General features: G+C 42.0%; 1 long non-coding RNA gene across 2 annotated transcripts in view; it reads left to right on the top strand.

Moving 5' to 3' along the window:
* Nucleotides 1-1125: 1125 nt before the first annotated feature.
* LOC112546546 (uncharacterized) overlaps nt 1126-14530 on the top strand; it is a 53551-nt gene continuing 40146 nt past the window's right edge. Inside the window, exons 1-2 of one of the 2 annotated variants that reach the window (XR_012906402.1) lie at nt 1126-1327; nt 10905-10954. This is a non-coding gene — a long non-coding RNA (uncharacterized LOC112546546). The remainder of the gene's footprint in view (nt 1328-10904; nt 10955-14530) is intronic. The other variant, XR_012906403.1, reaches the window with a different exon arrangement.

The following is a 14530-nucleotide window of genomic DNA, read 5'->3' as shown; positions in this document are numbered from 1 at the left end:
TGCGTTAGACCAAAGGTCCATCTAGTCCAGTATCTCCTCTTCAAAAAGTGGCCAATGCCAGGTATCCCAGAGGGAGTGAAATTGCCACTTGAAAGAGATACTTTGGCCTAATATTTTAGGCCTGACGTGAATAATTAGACATGAATGAGGCCTTATTTTTTGAGAGACAGGATTAGGGAGGTAAATAAATTAGCAGTCTAGAAACAGAATGTCCATATTGGCTAAGATAAAGGGGATCACTCAGGGAACTATTTATAGTGGACAAGCTAGCAACAGATAAGATTAGCTGGGCATGTAATGATGAGGTTTAGAGTAAGTTGTATATGGCCAGTGCGTGGATAGACCATGCAGTACCAGGACTGATTCCTACAGAGTTACTAAGCCAAGCCCCAAAACATGATGAATGCATAATAAATTCAATGCTGTGTAAATGTGTACAAAGGAAGAGTTACACTGTATAACTGTGGGTAGTGGCGCACACTTTCCCCACCCATTACTTGAATCTGGTCAACTCATAGCTTATTGTATGCAAATAAAGGAACCTGACTGGCAAAACTGGAGCTGAACTGAGTTCTTGAACATCTGGAGAAGTCTCATGGGAACCATGAGAAATATCATTCTTGCCTCTGAGCTGCACTCAGAGTAGGGACTGAGGGAGACATAAAGGTAGCTTAGGCCGTCTTTTTGCCTGACTTATGCTGGGACTGCTAGTAGCTGGTTTGGCCTGGGACACAGTAGAGCAGCTCACACTCGCAAGTCCTCACCTACCAGCATCTATAGGGATGGCCCTGCTACACATCCTTTCCTTTTGGACATGCCCCTTGCCTGCCTCCAGAACTCTAGCCGTAGGGGCATGCAGCCATTTATGCTGACTCTGGGCCTTCAAGTAAGTCCCACACCTTGAGAAATTCCTCAAAGAGGCCTTTATGGTAGATTTATGTCCACTTTACATCAGCAGAGCAAATGTGAATTGGCCTACTTTAAGACCAGTGATAGAGCCCTGCACAACAGCGGCTACTGGAAGCAATAGTGTGAGACAATTGTTATTGCATCACAGCATATGGGTTTGTGACAGGGCAGCTGCTCATGACAACTGTTTGGAGTCATGGCAGCACAGAACAACCAGGTGGCTGTGACACTTTGAGGGGTGTAGGATCGACTATTAAGCAAGGCCTTTTGATTTGAAATGTTTCAGAGTCCCAGGACAATACCCAGAGCAAACGTGAAGAGGACAGTTTGCCATATTATGGGGCTAGAAGTAAAGGGAAGATATAGTACCGATTCAGTCTCTCTTAGTGCTCATGTGCAATATATGCTTTGCATAAGGGTAAGTAGAGGTTGAGATTCTAAAATCTGGGACATGCTGGTCCAGTATCATCTGTGGTCCATCAGAACCACGGATACTGCTGGATCAGCATAAGGTGCCCAGAGTTGGTCGTCTGGTGGTAGGGAGTGTAGCCCCAGCAGTGCTGGCATGGTAGGGAGCACAGCCCTGGCCAAAGCTGGGAGCAGAGCCTGGTGGCCTAGCACCTGGGAGCAGGGCCAACAGCTTTGAGGGGAGCTTTGGCTTCCCGTGGTCCAGTGGGACTGCTCAGGTTCCAAGGATGCTGGATCAGGGAGGTCCCACCTGTATTTTATTTTTTTTCTTCCGTTTATATCATGCTTATCACCATAGTAAGTTGAGGTCCACATTTATGTATAGGCACATACTAAAGTGTGTGTGAAGTGTTAGTGCATGGAAATATAATGAAATGAAGACTGAGAATTTCTAGCTTGTTGATGATTTTTACTCAGGTGTCAGCTATGTGAAAATACAGAGGACTAATTAGTTTTCTTTATGTTTGTACTCATGTTGTTGAGTTCGCTGTCACTGCCTTTTGTATTTGGCCATGTCTGCACTTAGAGTGGCACAGCTGTGTTGCTGAAAGGTTGCTCATATAGCTGTGTTATGCCGATGGGAGAGAACTTTCCCACTGCCATAATAAATCCAGCTTAATAAGTGGTGGTACCCATGATGTGGGAAGGATATCTCCCCATGACATAGAACTGTGCACATCAGTGCATATGCTGGCAAAACAAATGCTCATTTAACCGCGATCTTAGAGATCTTATTGTGCTCCAGTCTTGCTCAGTGGGAGTTTTGCCATTAACTTAGCTGGAAAAGATCAAGGCCTAGTAGAGTATTGCAATCTTTGGATTGCAAGAACAGCAAGTGAAAATGTATTTATTAATAAAACAAAATAAAACAACCCACGGAGTTTGTTCCCAGATAAAGCCTGAAGCCACAAACTCCCTAACTTTGGGAATGCTCCAGTGTGGATCCAGATCTCCTACTCCTCTCATAATAATTTCCAAAAAGTTTTTTTTTTCTTTTAAAAATACTGTTCGCAGAAATGTTTCATATAGGCTTTTATAAAATTTAGGACCTAAAACCCAAATCGGTAGGGACTGTCAGGGTCCAAATCAGTGAGGACCAGCTGCTGGCCTGTTCCCTAAGTAACTTTACTGACTGGCAATCTATGAGCTCAGCTGCATTGTCTTGGAACTGATGGAGTAGCCACGGCCCCTTGATTTGCTATTCAGCCTGGCAAGTAGGCCTGGCTGCCACAGTAGATCAGTGACTGCTCAGTGTGTACCGTACCTGCAGCTACGCTTGCCCTTGTTTCAGTCTCTGTTCCCTTCCTGCTTCTGACTTACATTCTTGCCTCTGCCTCTGGGATTTTGCTTATGTTCCTCCAGTACTGATCCTTGGCTTGCTGCTGGTCTCTTCCCATCTTGGACTCAGCTGTAACTAGTAGGTTGATTTCTTGATCCAATCACCAGATATGACTGCTCATGACCTGGATGGATACAAGGACTCTTGTACCCCTGTAGAGTCTGTTAAATGTAATGAAGATCTGTGGGGAAATGTAAATTTATGTGAATCCATGCACAGGATCAGGGATTAAATTTGGGCTGAGTTTGACCTGACAATGTCATTCATGCTGTTAAGCTTGCTCTTTGCTGATGCTCTTTACCCTAGCTGGAGTGTTACAGAAACTTCAGAGAGCCCACTCTGTGGGGATAATAGTGTTACTAACTTATAAAACCAATAGGGCTCTAAACCTATTAAAATCCTTTTTGTACTTAGCCTTTAATGTACCTAATGGAAACTGATTAGGTAAATTGGGGATCTTTTGTAAACTTTGAATATGCTCTAAGTGGTGTTTTTCATCTTAAGAAACAGCAGGAGTTTGTTGCCAAATTGGCTGTCTGCAGTCTGTTTCACTGACCTCTTTGCTTTCTTTCTAGAAAATGCAAATCACTCTAAAATGTTTACAGTTCCTTAAGGCAATGTGGTTTGGTGTTGTATACCCTAAGAAACATTCACTAATTTAAGAAAGGAAACTTATTCAGTTAAATGATCTCTTTACAGTTACTTATAATGCAACTTTAGATTTGCATTATGATTTATGTAGCAACTTAGATGTATATTGAGCTTAACAGGAATAAAAGAAGACCGGGTCCATATCTTCAGGTAACTCCAGTCTCAGGCCCCAATCATATGAACACTTAAGCATATGCTTTTGCTTAATACTCATTTTCATTAATAAATTTGCTCACGTGAGAAAAGGTAAGAACATAGAATCATAGAACACTAGAACTGGTAGGGACCTGGACTGGTAGGGACTGGTAGGTCCCAGTACCATCTAGACCATCCCTGATAGATGTCTATCTAACCTGCTCTTAAATATCTCCAGAGATAGAGATTCCACAACCTCCCTACACAATTTATTCCAGTGTTTCACCACCCTGACAGTTAGGAAGTTTTTCCTAATGTCCAACCTAAACCTCCCTTGCTGCAGTTTAAGCCCATTGCTTCTTGTCCTATCCTCAGAGGCCAAGGAGAACAATTTTTCTCCCTCCTGCTTGTGACACCCTTTTAGATACCTGAAAACCACTATCATGTCTCCTCTCAGTCTTTTCCTTTCCAAACTAAAGAAGCCTAATTCTTTCAGTCTTCCTTCATAGGTCTTCTCTAGACCTTTAATCATTCTTGTTGCTCTCCTATGGATTTTCTCCAATTTCTCCACATCTTTCTTGAAATGTGGTGCCCAGAACTGGACACACTACTCAAATCGAGGCCAACTCAGCGCAGAGTAGAGTGGAAGAATGACTTCTTGTGTTTTGCTCACAACACTCCTGTTAATGAATCCCAGAATCATGTTTGCTTTTTTTGCAACAGCGTCAGACTGTTGACTCATATTTAGCCTGGGTTCCACTATGACCCCTAGATCCTTTTCTGCAGTACTCCTTCCTAGACAGTCACTTCCCATTCTGTGTGTGTGAAACTGATTGTTCCTTCCTAAGTGGAGTACTTTGGCTTTGTCCTTATTAAACTTCATCCTATTTGCCTCATACCATTTCTCCAGTTTGTTCAGTTCATTTTGAATTATGACCCTACCCTCCCAGCTTGGTATCATCTGCAAACTTAATAAGCATATTCTTTGTGCCAATATCTAACACACTGATGAAGATATTGAACAGAATCAGTCCCAAAACAGACCCCTGAAAAACCCCACTTGTTATGCCCTTCCAGCAAGATTGTGAACCATTAATAACTACTCTCTGAAGACAGTTATCCAGCCAGTTATGCACCTAGCTTATAGAAGCCCATTCTAACTTGTATTTGCCCAGTTTATTGATAAGATCATGTGAGACCATATGTCAGCCGACGGTCAGGGCAGTGTGTGTGTGTGTGTGTGTGTGTGTGTGTGTGTGTGTGTGTTTCCGAGAAAAGGTTTAACATCCGTGTCTTTACTACTAGGACCGGGGTCCCTTCGCAGAGGGTAGCCAGCAGGCCAACAGATGCCCCTTTTTATAGGAAGAGCTTATTACACCTTAGATTTTAGCAGCTAGAACACAGGGTTCCTTCGCAGCGGGAAGCCTAGGGAAGGCTGAAAGGTGCCCCAACGGACCTGTCACCTGGGAGTGACACAGATCCAAACGCCCAAGCTCTTCCTATGTCTGTCCCTTTATGACCGGCTGAAGTTCTTTTAAATTGTGCTTGGTTTTGTTACAGCAACTGAAGGAGTCAGGTTAAAGCTTAAACAGTTACAGGTTTATTAAGGAAGCTTATAAATCATATGGTTACAATGGCTATTGCTCTATTTCTTAAATGCTAGCAAATATATAGGTCTTAAAAATGGTTACAGGAAAAAAAAGGTAAAGATAGAAAATAGAAATAATGGTACCAAGTGACAGCTTAATCTTTAAAGAGCTCTAACACTATGGGCTCGTCTACACTGGCCCCTTTTCCGAAAGGGGCATGTTAATTTCACAGGTCGTAATAGGGAAATCCGCGGGGGATTTAAATATCCCCCGCGGCATTTAAATAAAAATGTCCGCCGCTTTTTTCCGGCTTTTAGAAAAGCCGGAAAAGAGCGTCTACACTGGCCCCGATCCTCCGGAAAAAAAGCCCTTTTCCGGAGGATCTTATTCCTACTTTCGGAAAAGGGGCCAGTGTAGACGTAGCCTATGTGTGTGTGTGTGTGTGTATATATATATATATATACTTAAACAAAGGACCACATCCAGGTACAATTTTTACCCCTTTCTGTGCCTCTCGACTCCAGCGTGTCAGGCCAGGGCCGGTCTCTCAATTCCTAGGAAAGACGAATACGAGGTGGGCGTCTCCGTGGAACCTCGGGAGATCAAACACCTAACCCGACCAGCAGATAGATGGTAGATTGACACTCAGAGTAAATGTGCTGCTGGACCCATCTTTATACCCATAGGGGCCCGTATCATCTTTCTTATCTAAGAGGCTAAATTGTACTGGTCAGTTTTATGGCGCCAGTTCTTACAAGCAAGTTTCAAGTTAATTTACACTTGCAAGAGAGATAACTAAATTGTGAGTACTAGACATTTTTTTACTGGTCGAGAGATTCCTCCCCCCGCGGACGGCTGTGTGTTCGTATCAATATGGGTTTGAGTCAAGGCACTCCTTGGTAGCCTCTTGGTCAGCAATTGGCATATCTCTGTTTACAGCCATTCACGGTCACACAGCCTGGGCCTTCTGCTCTGTGTGCCCTGCATGCTCCAGGCAAGCAAAAATGGATGTTACAAGGGGGGTTCCTGTCTGGCTACACCATATCAAATGCCTTACTAAAAGCTAGGTATACCATTTCCACCATACACCAAGCCACACACTTGCTCAAATGTTTGCCTAACAATTCTCAAGTTAGGTTATACACAGATGAAGGAATGGATGTATCAATTTAATATGGAATGCTCTTGGTTTTAAAATTAGCAATATAACAGTGGGGCAGGAAGATTCTTTTTCAAAATACATTTTTGTGACCATTAACTACAACATTCTATCTTTTGCCCAGGACAGAATTTAGCAATAATTATAGGAATTATTATTGAAGTTAATTGTTGTTGTTGTTGTTGGTTGTCTCTCGGGAGCCGAGGAAGACATGTTTTGCATTTCATTTGTGGAAACACATGTGGCTCTGGAGCCCAAAGGTCAAAGCACACATGCAGTTACAGACAGGGCATGGAACACCGGTTGTCAGGACAGGATAGAACTCAGCTCTATATCGTCTTTCATGTGCAGCTGCGAGGCATTGGCGGCAGTGGTCCTCAAACTTTGTCACTGCTTTCCTTGGAAGGGAATGCCAAGTAGTCCTATCTGCAGCAGCTAGTTCAAATTGTCGAGGTTGAAGGCCTGTCTACTGAAAGTTGGTTGTCAGGTTGTCCTTATATCTCTTCCTCGGGTGTCCCTGTTTGCGACTACCACGTACCAGCTCCCCATAGAACAGCTGCTTCAGGATCCTGCTTTTGTCCATGCGGAGAACATGGCCAGACCATCGAAGCTGGGTCTGAAGGATCTTGGCTTCGATGCTTGTGGAACTAGCTCTATCAAGCACTTCTTGGTTAGTAATTCGGTCCTGCCAGCATACTCTCATGATTGATTGTAGGGAGCGCATGTGAAACTGCTCCATCCGCTTGATGTGTCTACAGTACCGAGTCCATGTTTCACAGCCATACAGGAGAGAGGTGAGGACCATGGCACTATATACCTTGAGTTTAATTGAAAGGCGAATATCTTTGTGCTGGAGAACTTTAGTACGCAATCTCCCTGACTGGCTTTCTGGATCCTCGCTGTAATCTCTTTGTCGAGGGATCCATTACTTGATATTGTGCTGCCCAGGTACTTAAAGTTGTCTACTACCTTCAGTTGTGTGCCATCAATAGTGATGCATGGCTATGGGGGAGCACTGTTTGGTGCAGGCTAGAAGAAGACTTCTGTCTTTCCAAGGCTAATTGCGACACCGAACAGTTTGGATGCTTCAGAGAACGTGTCAATGATGGTCTGCAGGTGGATCTCTTGGTGTGCCATAAGGGTGCGGTCATCAGCAAACAGCGCTTTGGTGATAAGCCTCTCCAGTGTCTTGGTCTTTGCAGTAAGGTGTCTCAAATCAAACAGTGATGTAAATACCAAGATCCAGGTCTCTAACAGCATGCATGAAGACTTGAGTGAGATTAAAAAACCCCGGGGTGAGTATGCAGCTCTGCTTCACGCCATTAGAGATGTTAAATTTCTCAGATAGCATACCATCTGAGAGTACCTCTCCTGTCATGTCATCATGAAACAGCTTGATGAGTGAGATGAACTTTGGTGGGCAACCGAGCTTCCCGAGGATGATCCACAATGCATCTCTGTTAACCGCGTCGAATGCCTTCGTCAGATCAATGAAGACAGAGTAGAGGTTCATATTCTGCTCAAGGCTCTTCTCTTGCACCTGTCTCATTACAAAGATCATATTGACAGTACTGTGATTAGGGTGGAAGCCACATTGTGACTCGGAGAGACTCACTTCTGATACTGTCAAAATTAGCCTGTTCAGGATGATGCAGGTGAAGATTTTCCCAGCAACGGAAAGCAGCAAGCAAGATACCTCTATAGTTCCCGCAGTTGCCTCTTGCACCCTTATTCTTGTACAGAGCAACTATCATGGCATCACAGAGGTCAGATGGCATTTCTTCCTCTTCCCAAATACTGGTCAAGACATTATGAAAAACTTAAGTGACTCCTCATTAAATACCTTGTACAGTTCTGCAGGAATTCCATCCTTGCCAGATTCCTTGCCACAACTCATCTGCCTGATGGCCTTTCTAACTTCGTCAATAAATGGAGGATCTCCCTGGTCTTCAAGGGTTGGCTTCTGAGGGATCTGTTCCAGTGCTGACTGATCGACTGATGATGGTCGATTCAGGAGCTGATTGAAATACTCTTTCCATCGGTTATTAATGCCAGCCTTATCCCTGATCAATGTGGCTCCATCTGCAGACAACAAGGGGGCAAAGCCAGACTTGGAAGGACCAAAGACTGACTTGATGGAGCTGAAGAACTCCCTTGGGCTGTTTAAGTAAGCATAGTGTTGCACCTCTTCAGCTTTCTTCTCCCACCGCTAATCGTGCATTTTGAGGATTTCTCGCTGAGCTTGGACCTGGAGGAACTTAAACCTGTCTTTCTCAGAGATGGAGCCTGGGTCATTCTGCTACTCCATAAATGCCTTGTTCTTCTTGGCAAGCAGGTCCTCAATAGCACTGTTATTCTCATCAAACCAGTTTTGATGATTGTGTTTCTTGGGACCGAGCACTGACTTCGCTGTCTCCATCATCATTTCTCTAAACTGGCTCCACTTCTGAATCGGACTGTCTGTTGGCAGTTAACTTTTCATCAAGGCTTGACTGGAACTTACGCAGATGAGAAGGCTGCTGGAGTCTGGCAATGATAAAGGCTGTTCGGATGAGGTTTGAGCGCTTTGGGTGATGCTGAGCGATGTGTATTTTGAAAATGGTACGGACAAGCCTATAGTCAGTCCAGCACTCTGCTCCTCGTATGGCTTTGGTGATGAGGACATCCTGAATATCATACTGATGAACAATGACATAATTTATCATGTACCATTGTTTCGATGTAGGGTGCATCCAGCTAGTCTTGTATTTGTTTGCCATCCTGAACACTGTGTTCATGATGAGGAGGTCATGTTCTGCACATTTTCTCAGGAGCAATAAGCCGTTGCTGTTCACCTTGCCAATGCCATGTTTGCCTAACACTCCCGCCCATCGACTGTGGTCGAGCGTTGAAGTCTCCCAACAATATCGACTTGTCGTTGGCCAGCAATGAGCACAGAATGGAACTCAGGTCGATGTAAAACTGCTCAATTAACTCCTCTGTGCTGTTCGTGATGGGAGCATATGCACTGATGACTATTGCATACCACTTGTGACTAAGGGATAAGCGTAGCTTTATGAGCCTCTCGTTAATAGTGACAGGCGGTCCGAAAGTTGTTTCATCAGACTAGTCTTAACGGCCAGGCAGACTCCATGGATCCTATCCTTATTCTGTGCTTTCCCTTTCCAGAAAAAGGTATAATCACTAGCTAGGTCAGTGAGATCCTTCTTCAACAAGCCTGGTTTCACTCAAGGCAGGAATATCAGTACCATAGCATGAAAGCTCTTTAGCAACTAGGGCTGTTCTCCAATGAGGTCTTACTGTATCCTCACTGTCCATGAGTGTACGGACGTTCCATGTTCCCATTACCAACTTCTTTTTTTTTGCACAACATAACCTGTGCGTGAAAAATATTATAGTGGGAAAGCCTTTGCACAGAGACGATCCCACTCTCTTGGCCTCAGAAGTCAGAATCCAGTGCCACGAAAAATCGTTACTTCTGGAGACTACCTTGGCTGCATTGGATGGCCATGTCACCTTAAATGCTCTGACATGCCCACGCACTCCATAGTGCGCTGCTGCAACACCTTCTCAGCTGTTGAATCATAAGGATTTCCTCTGCCTGATCCATCGAAGCAGTCTTCGCATGCTGGGATGAGCAAGTCCTTAACTCACTAATGGTTTCAGACCCATCGGCTACCCTCACCTGGTTTAGCCAGCCTGTCAAGCTGTTGCCCGGGGTGTGGCTGTTGCGCATAGAAAGCAACTAAGTGGAGACACAGGTGAGAGCTGGGTGCCAATAGAAATCAATAAAGAATGGGCCACTCCCAAAGAAGTGCGACAAGCCCTCCTTTAGAGGTACTACCCCATTAGAGGTACTATCATGCAACGCCATACACCCCAAGTTAACTGTATTATTATTGAAAGGCTAGGGGATACTAGTGTGCAAACTGTTTCAGTGGGAATTCTGACTCTACAAGGAAAGCAAGATTGGCTGTCTTGATATTGCATTCCACTCTCTCTCCTTCCTCTCTTTGTTTTATTGCACTTTTAAAAGAGATTCCCTAACTGCATATGTGTGTGTTTTGGATTTGTTTCATCTGCAGTGTTGCTGAAGCCAGTAGGGAAACAAACAGATATACTGTAATAACAATCAGGACAGTTTTCACGGTCATTTATTTACTCATTTCTGGTAGAGCCACAAAATGTCAAGAGCTTTAAAAAAACACACATACCCATAACCACAAAGGTTCCATCTCTCCTCCAAATGCATCAACAAAAGGAACGAAACTAGTTTTGAAAGAAGACAGCAAAACTGCAAGTAGTGATTCACACTTTGATTACTGCTATAAGGCCTGATCCTGCATTTTTTACTCAGGAAAATGTCTAATTTTAGAGTAATACCGTTTGCAGTTATTTCCCTGAGTTCAGTTAATTGAATTGCCACATATTATAGCAAGAAAAACCCCATGGTAAGGAACTAGATGAGTAGGTAAGAATCCAGGGTTAATACTGGTATCAGACCTAGTTTGGTATGTTGCTGAATTTAGGGAATTGACATAGTCAGTTACTGCATTTTCAAATCTCTGAAGTTTCCAAACCGTTTTGTAATATGCTGCAGTGCATGTCCCCTCATCTCTTAGTACTAAATTATTAAATACTGAATTAATTCTAGAGCAAAGCTACATGTAACTTGATGGTGCATGACTTCAGGAACCTGCTAAGGTAATTCTGTTTTTGTTCAATGTTGCTTATGCATATTTTACATGTTATCACTGGAAATCTCTCTTTGTTTTTTCCTTCTTCTCTTCTTGCTTACCCTATAGGCAGAATAGAGCTATCTGGTAAATTATTAATCTGGAAAATCATATTTTATGTGGGGGAAAACTGTGGATTTTACCCTTCCTTTCCAAGCAGTTTGTGTAAGTAATAGGATAATATGTGGAAATGAACTTTGTAAATTATGTGGAAGGATTTCTTTGTAAAGCTGAACTGCTCTGTGTTACGAGATCATGTTTAGTTACACATACACAGCACTAATTAGTGTACTTCTGTTTTGACTGAAATTATGCATACATTTGAAATAAGTTAACTTTAAGAACAGAACACTTTGCACTCGTTGTATATAGGTTAAGATTTCCAAAACTAGCTCAGGGATTTATCCCCACAAAGGCCATTGATTTTTATTTATTAGGGGCTGTGTGGTTAAATCTTCAGGTTAACTTTAAAAAGTTCCAGCATTGTACTTTTCATGTTAATGTTTCAAAGCACTCTGTGCGCAGGTGAGTTTTATTGCTACCGTGTTACAGAGGAATAAACTGGGGCGCAGCAAACTGATTTCCCCCACAATTGAAAGAAAAGCTTTTCAGAGACACTGCATTTAGGCCCTGATTCTGGTGTCACTGAAGCCAGTGCCGGAATCAGGGACAGAATCCATGTTACCTAACTCCCAGTCCTAACCTCCAACTGCTAGAGACACTATTCCTTTGAGTCAGTCTGTCAAAAACTTCTGAGGAAGGTGAACTTTTAAAAATATTGGAATGGCTCACAGAGCCAAAGTTAATATTTTTTTAATGAAATGTTTAAAGCCAGACATAAATATGTGAGATAGTTGAGCTGTTGAGTCATTTGGAGTTTATGACTTGGCTCTGAACCATTCATCTAGTGAGAAGCCAGTCTTTGATTATCACTTCCTACTTCACTTAGGAAGTATTGTTGTTTGATAGCAATACAAGTGGATTTTAGTGGAGCAGGACAGAGTCTTTGACTCGGAATTAGTCAGAATCAAGCCAGATTCCACAAACAGGGTTGCTTTATTAGAAATATGGAATGTGCTCCTCCCTCCCCAAATTATAGGATACTTTCATCAAAGCAAGGCACACTGGGATAGGTTCTGCCACTCCTCACATTGAGAAGGTCCTTACACTGTGCATAGCCCGACTGAAATAAATGTGAGAGAGGGTGGCAAAAGATGGTCTTTCATTCTCTGCACTACCTACATGTCAGGGAAATTTTAAGACAGTTCTTGGTGATTAGTTTTAAACTGAGTTGTCACCTAATGGTAGTCATATGAATTGTATCCTATGGTGTTTCTATAAGTTTACTGAAGGACTGAGACAGGTGTTCTAAGGGTTAGGATCAGTTTTCCCCCCAGTTTTTCAGAGGGTGAGGCTGCATCATTTGTGTTCTCTCTGAGTCCAATTCAAGACTCAAAGCAAACCTCAAACTCAATATTTCACAAGACTGTGGCAGTAAGGAGACCTTTGATATAATTTCTTGATGGTTAGCAAAACCTAGCTTGCCCTTATATTATAACCTAACTAGGAAATTAGAGCCCAGCAATACTGTCTTCTGGAATTCTTAGTAGTTATTTCCAGCAAACTGCTATGATTGGCAATACTTGAGATTCCAGGGGCTCAGTGTATAGTGTGTAGAATAAGCATGTTTATGTATATCAATCAAAAGGAATAAGAGCATATATACTTATTAAAACTGTAATGATCTATGACTGTTTTTTTATACAAATCAGCAAACTGATTATTCTAGTCACGGCTTTTCCACACCTTTCATAGTATGCCCCACATATGGAACAACACTGTTTTTAAGCTTTCTTGGTTGCTTGCATTGAGCACTCTTCAGCTGTTCCAGAAACCTGTGGCCATAGTATTTCAGGGTAGCTTCAACTTCAGAATTCCACTGTGATTTCCACAACTGCATCTGCATTTTGTTAACCTCCATCTATCAACTTGAAATAAGCTATGCAACTTAAGTGAGTCATGTTAATTTTCTTTTCCATTTAGTATTGCTTTGCTGATTCAACTGTAAACTTTACTATTGTTTTTATATTCTGGATATTTTCCTATAAAAGCCACTGCCTCCTAATAAACACCCATGATCAGAAAGGGCTTTGTAGAAGCCACACTAGTTTAATACATTAACCGTCAACCTCACCATTCCTGTTTATCATGCAAGCCGCAGGGTCAAGTAATTAAATTTGAGAGATGCTTGTTTTTTTGATGCCACTCTTGATTTAAAGCCCCAAGTAATTATACTTAATAAAATATACAACTAAAAAACAAGCTATTTGTTGTTCATTTTGCATAGCTCAGTAGTTATCTTCATACGCTGCTGTTCATGCTATGTATTTTCCTATATTAGCCACACATCCCAGAAGACCTTTACCAATCAAGTTCTGTGTTCATTGCTTTGTTGACCGACATGTTTATTATTTTTGTAAGAGTTGAATCCTTTGATAGCTGATTTCTTGGATATACTCATAAAAGAAAAACTTTTCAATTAATTCTAACGCCTAATAGCACTCCTTATAACTGATCCTGAAAGGTCAGAGTGGAGGGGAAGTTTTCAGGATTAGGTCTGTCTGGAGGTGTGAAAGTTGAAGATGTGTATCCACAACAATACAGCTTGACTGAGTCCACAGTATGCCACATTGATCCTGTCAGGTGAGCAGCTCAGTTCTAGAAATCCTATTGCACAACAAAAGTCAGGTTAGGGAGACAGTAAGCAAGGATTTGACAAGAATTATCTGCATATACAGAAAGCAGCAAAGAATAAGCTTTGTGTGAGCCTTGCAAAAGGAGCTTAGCTGAACTTCAGTCCAGTAATATCCTGCAGAACCATATGCAGAACCTTATGCTAGTTGAGGACTTGAGCTGGAGCAATTTAGTGCTAGAGCCACACTTCAGGAGGATTTCAGTGCATACCCAGTCTTGTTATGCTGAGCTGAGAATTTACTAGTAGTACATGCTAGTAAGGATGTAGTTAACTCATCTATTGTACAAGAGGCTGAGTTGAGCATGTAACACAAAATGCTAATTGAGCACTGCAGTATTATAGACAATTCTATATAGTCATTAAAATATGCCCAAACCTAGTTAATTATATATCTCAATTATGAGACTTCACAATTCAATTATCAAAGCAAATAACCATTTTATTTGAAAATTTGGCTGAATCAGCAAAGCAAGACAGATCAATCAACAAATTATGAAACTCAGTTCTCAAAATATATAAGGGAAAAATTAATTAATGTTAAGCAGTCTGATCATTACAGTTTGGAAACATTTATTGCATTAGTAAAATATGTGTATGGGAATGGAATGATATGGCATCTCATAACACAATAATCAACAGATGTCATATGAATCCTTAAGATTATGGTTTATCTTTGAGCTGTTTTCTAGACAGTATATTATCTCACACCAGCTCAGACAAGTATGCTGAAAAAAAAAAGAACTTTTAAGATTTTTATCCAAGTAAGTTTGGTTTCATTCCTGCAGAATA

This window comes from Pelodiscus sinensis, chromosome 10 (assembly GCF_049634645.1).
Source record: "Pelodiscus sinensis isolate JC-2024 chromosome 10, ASM4963464v1, whole genome shotgun sequence".
Classification (NCBI taxonomy): domain Eukaryota; kingdom Metazoa; phylum Chordata; order Testudines; family Trionychidae; genus Pelodiscus; species Pelodiscus sinensis.
The sequence above is the reverse complement of the archived record's forward strand: the minus strand, read 5'-3'. Positions and strand labels throughout refer to the sequence as shown.